Below are 6,020 nucleotides of genomic sequence, written 5' to 3'. Positions count from 1 at the left end.
CCTCTTCTCATCCTCTCTCCCTCCCACCCGCTGCTTCAGGCCTCTGCTTACGTGACGCTAATTGTTTCTGCTACTTGTGCCAAGTACCTACTGTTTCCCAGCACATTCTACAGACAGGCCCTGGTCCCTCAGCTGTTTTTGTGTGTGTCTGTTTAAGGAATGAAAAAATGTGTGCTGCCATCTGCGGCGAGCGCAGCGCTCGTCCTCCTCCCGGTCGCGGCTGTCAGAGCGCCGCAGTGATACACATTCACCGAGTCTCGAGAGGTAAAGGCTACGCGGTGGAGAGAACAAGAAAAGACACACAACCGCTAATATGAAACAAAATAATTCAAGAGGTTCCTGTTTTGATGTGTTTAGTAGAGTGAGGAGGGAACACACATTCCGGCTGAAAGTAAGCCTCCCAGTTCTTAAAAAAAAAGCGTATTCAAACCTCTTTATTAGGCCTTTCTTTTATACACAATCATTAAATCCTGAATTAATCAGGTCAGTATATGAGACAGAGAAGTAAGGCTTTACCTTAATCATCAAATAAAAGAGTTTGTATGTGCATTATTCCCTGATTATTGTACCGATCTTTGACCAGCAAGTGGCAGTGTTGTCTAGCTAATCTCTAGTCCTTTCTAAGCTAGTTCTGCCTGATGGTAGCAAGAAAGCCAGGCCTTCACATCCTAGTCTGGGAGGCAATGTCATTATACCCTTGATGATTTGACCTGTGACATTATCACAAAGTATATGGGGGGCTCATATTGACACGCCTGTAATACCACATGGGTGTTGTATATCATCATCATCATCATCATCATCATCATCATCATCATCATCATCATCGTCGTCGTCGTCGTCATCATGTTTATTAGGAGCTGCCTGTGATGTCAGTTTAGGAGCATCTCAGCAGTCAGACAGTTCTGCATGAATGAATGCTAATATGCTAATCACACCGAAGACAGCGTCGTCAAGGCGATTGACGGACATCTCTTGGCATTCCATCCCCATATTTGTCCTCCATTTGACAGTTATGTCTCCCAACATGACAAGTCTGTCCATTGTGCACGTGCGCAGTCGTATACACACTAGGGGTGTAAAGGTACACGTATCCTTACCAAACCGTTTCAGTACTGGACCTAAGGTTCAGTACGGCTGTGTACCGAACGAACGCACGTGCAGAACTTTTCTTTGCGTGCAGAATTAAATTAAAAACTCCATTATTAATTTCAATATAGAATATTCGTTGACAGCCCTACAAGTACAATTAGTTACTGCACACTACATCACCCCTGAGTGGAACATGGAAAGCAAAACGTTCCCCCACTGTACCGAAAACCCGTACCGAACCGTGACTTCAAAACCGAGGTACGTACCGAACCGTGGTTTTTGTGTACCGTTACACGCCTAATACACACACACAATCACGTGGGAGATGAACTGACATTGATTTTCTCAAACAGGGCAACTGTACTGCTATTCAGGAGGACCCAACTTAGGCCTATGGTTGCTGAGTCCACATGCTACGAGAGCCGCCAGGGTTTCTTGAGAGACACACACACACACACACACACACACACACACACACACACACACACACACACACACACACACACACACACACACACACACACACACACACACACACACACACACACACACACACACACACACACACACACACACACACACACACACACACAGAAACTCAGTTTATATAGGCCACGGCAAGAGTTGCAAAGTGTAGACTGGGATGTATACACCAAAACACTTTTCCAATCATGGAAATCTGGATTTATAGCCAGCTGTATTAAAATTTAAAATACGTTATATTTTATGGGTTAAGCCAATATTATTCATTATCATCTTCTCTTTGTGTAATGTTACCCATTCCTCTCCATGACAACACAGGGAATCAGCCAAGGAAAAATTTAAAAATAAATCATCATCTTTGATTGGCAGGTACGGTTGTTTGACTTTCAAATCAGCTCAGCATCTATTCTATTAACCTAGCATGTAAATAAATACAGATTTCAATTTCCATGGAGTCACACAATGGGGTGACAGTCCTCAAAAAGATCAAACGAGGCGCTCCGGGGCACGTGAAAACCGAGAGGCGCTGACACCTTGAGCAAGGTGCGGAAAAAAAGAAAAAAAAAGAAGACAAAATGTCATATCCTCAGAAACAATTAGTGGGGGTGAGCCATTGTGGTTTTGAAGCCAGCGAGACTCTTCCGCCTGCCTTATCCTCTGACTGGCAGTACCATTGCTGGCGTGTGCACTCTAGAGTCTCTTCCCCCTGCCTTATCCTCTGACTGGCAGTACCGTTGCTGGCGTGTGCACTCTGGTGTCGCCTCACAGTGGATGTCAGTCATATCTCGTGTGTGTGTGTCTCCATGTGGAGGAGAGATGCTCTGTCTGGGGTAAGGCTCCACCGGATGTTAAATATCTTATCTTGTCTTCTGTACCGACAACACACTGTATCCTATACAGTAGGTACTTCTTAACGCTCATAGCACCCGACCTGATGAGTCTCACCCTGGGACCCAGTCATATATAATATACTGGTCCTCTTATCAAGTGTCCCACCAGAGACAGGCCCACGATGACCCATTTTGTGTGTCATAGATCCCAAAGAAACCCTGCTTGTGTGTGCAGTATATGTAAAAGAGGAACGCACTCCTGTGTGATCCTTATTTGCCCGCTTGCTCGTCTCCGCGCGGGCGAGTTCTGTCTTCACCTCTGTCTTCATCCAGAGTCACGCCGTCGCTCTCGCTCTAATCTGTCCCATCGTGGCCACACTCGAAGCGCTAACCGATAATGTTATAACCCAGATCAATTTGCCATGGCAATTGGACCCTCTTAATTGACTCAATTATATGCTCTCCGACTGAGATGACCCCTCTGGACTGACTGAAGGGGTGGTGGGATGGAGGGAACAGAGAGAGAGAGAGAGATGGAGTTTTCATCAGGCATCACTGAGGTACGACACACTGGATATGACTGTTAGGAGCCCTGAGCAGAGGAATGTGTGTGTGTGTCGGGAGAGGGGGGGTTATATGTGTGGGTCTATAGTCTGAATTTGTTTCCGCGTTGGTTCTTTAGCTATGGTGGTTGCAGCAGCCTCCATGCAACCGTTTTGCTAATCCCTCATCCACACGAGAGCAAGGTAAATGCAGACATGCGCTGTGATTGGTCCCCTGATGTGCAGTTACATTTTGGGAGAAGTGTACGTAGGCTCCGCCCAATAGGCTCTGCCAGGTATGCTCCTTGGCCTGCGGTACAGGCAACACCAATCGGCGAAGCATCTCCATCACTTTGACGTTTGAGTATAATATAAATTTGACCTATGTGTGCATGCACGAATGTGTGTCCACACCCATGTATCCATGAATGTGTGTGTGTGTGTGTGTGTGTGTGTGTGTGTGTGTGTGTGTGTGCATGTTTGCGTCTGTGACAATGGTGCATGTGTGTGTGTGTGGGGGGGGGGCAGTGGAACTGTGTGGGGTGTCCGGAGGGAGGGAGGGAGGGAGGGAGGGGGCCTGGGGTTAGATATCACAGTGCAGCCAGTGTAATAGACCCAGACACACACCACATCTGAAGTTAATCCAATCAGTGTGAGACGCCGCGCTCCCATCCGCTCAACACACACAAACATAAGGTCAAGAACAGCTTGTATTAGCGCGATGATGTCAGGGAGAAGTGGTGTAGATAATTGACTTTCAACGTGTTTTAAAGGCGGAGCTAGAGACAGAGGGAGGGAAGGCAGAGATCCAGCCAAGTACATGTAAAACAAAGGCATCGCCAGCCTGTCCCTCCCTCCGCCTGCTGGCTGAAGACCATTTTCACCGGAACAACAATGGCCGTGCTCCATTGTCTCGCCGTGGCCGGCTCTTTAGAGAATGATACATTCACAGAAAGAGACAGACAAGCCAGCATGTACAGTATCTTTTCCTATATGGTTTTGGAAGCTGACGTCAGGTTTCGCCGCCATGCCGCCGTACGTACAGAGTCATTCCCGCTGACTTGGCGTTGACAGGTGGGCTTTTGGGTTAAAAGACCCAAAAACGTTTGTGTGAAAAGCTGCCACAGAAAATGTCACAACCATCCTGGGAGAAACCTCAGCCTTTCTCTCCATCCCTTCCCACGTATGAGTACATTTAGCAGTTTTAACAATTTATCTTTGTTAAAATAAGTGTTAAATAGCTCTGCATTCCGACAGCCATCACTGATATAGAGTGTGTGGTCGGTAACATGGGTATCTCAGTCCCTCTGCTCTGCATTAAACAGAAAATAAATGTTCTGTTATCCCTTCCCACTTCATCCAACCAGGAGGGAGAACCCTAGGTATTTCTTACAGTATTTCATAAAGCCAAATTTGCTGGCAGATTATTTAACTTGTTTCAAGCACATATTTGTTTTTATTTCTTATCTTTGTCAGATATTTTTTGCAGTGTGCTGTTCTCTCTCCTGATTGGATAAAGTGGGTAGGGATACCAGAACATTTATTTTCTGTTTACTGCAGAGCGGAGGGACTGGGAGAGACCCATGTTACTGACCAAACACTCTATATCAATCAGTGATGGTTGTCGAAATGTAGAGTTATTATTTTAACATATTTTAACAAAGAATAGACCACTTACAGCACCAATATGTTCCTGTTCCAGTATGTATACGTTGCTTCAGGTTCAGGGCCGTGCAGAGACCTTTAGAGGGGCAGGTGCTCAAATTAAAGGGCACATGTATCAAAATGTTAGAACACCATCTACAGCGTAACGTAACCAGCCAAACTATAGCATTAGCAACCAATATTCAGAGAATTTAACACGGAATCTTACAACAAACTGCATCATACTATATGATTATGCCTTAACTCAATCAGCGTCAGATGACGCTGTGTACCGTGTGGTAAGAAGGCCACCGCTTTAAAGTATAGGGATACATGTTTCAAGTTTCTTTAATAGTTGTCATACAGAAGTACAGAATACTTTCATACAAAATGCTTCTTACTGTTACGCTCCAGAGACTGTGCTAGACAAGATAGTATCAAATAACATAGTATAGCATGTAATTTAGAAGAAGAAAATGAGGTCACAGTGTTCGGTATAGACATATGTACAATGTTCTGAGTTACCATATAATATACAATACTATGCAGTGTACTAATGTACAGTACTATATAGTGCAAAGCAGAAATGGGATGAGGTACAATTTAGGTACAATTTACAGTAAGGTGTACGAGTTGTAGTGCAATCCTTCATCAATAAATATAAAGTGTGGGGAGTGGGTGCTACAGTGTGTTTGTTTAAAGTGGGTGTGTGCTATAAAGTGTGTGGAGTGGGTGCTACAGTGTGTTTGTTTAAAGTGAGTGTGTGCGTGTGGATGTGTGTGCTATGTGCGTTTGGTGGTTGTTGTTGTGTAGTGTTCATTGTTCGTTTAGCAGCCTGATGGCCTGGGGATAGAAGCTTCTTCTGAGTCTTTCTGTGCTCGCCTTGAGACTCCGGTATCGCTTGCCTGACCGCAGCAGTTCAAAGAGGCAGTTGTTCGGGTGGCTGGAGTCCTTGATGATTCTCTTAGCCTTCCCCTTGCACCGCTTGTTGTAAATGTTCTGGAGGGTGGGGAGCCCCCCTCCAATTGTGCGTTCGGCTGAATGGCGGTGTTTGCAGGGCTCAAACTATATTATATATCATAGCTATGGATATAATACTATTACCCATTTGACATTGAGTATCTATCATTCAATTTGTTAAAAAAAAAGTGTTCATCCATACATTCCCGTTTTATACCGTGGTGAATATGAGTATAGTTTTAGAGTAATCCTGTCTAACCGCAGAAAAATACGCTATGCAGCGTTTAGTGAATTTCACAAAAAAACATGGTGTTTCTCGCCTGTATCAACAATCAATCTGAAATCAACGCTATATTATCGGTATTATGTTTCATCATGAATGCATGAAAGGGTGGGGGGGGGGGGGGTTGTTCTTTTATGCTTTGATCATCACCAACGGAATACGTTAGTGAGGAGGACCTTTAAGAAA

This window comes from Notolepis coatsorum (genome assembly GCF_963971535.1).
Source record: "Notolepis coatsorum genome assembly, chromosome: 9".
In the NCBI taxonomy this organism is placed as follows: domain Eukaryota; kingdom Metazoa; phylum Chordata; class Actinopteri; order Aulopiformes; family Paralepididae; genus Notolepis; species Notolepis coatsorum.
Note: the sequence above shows the minus strand (reverse complement) of the source record.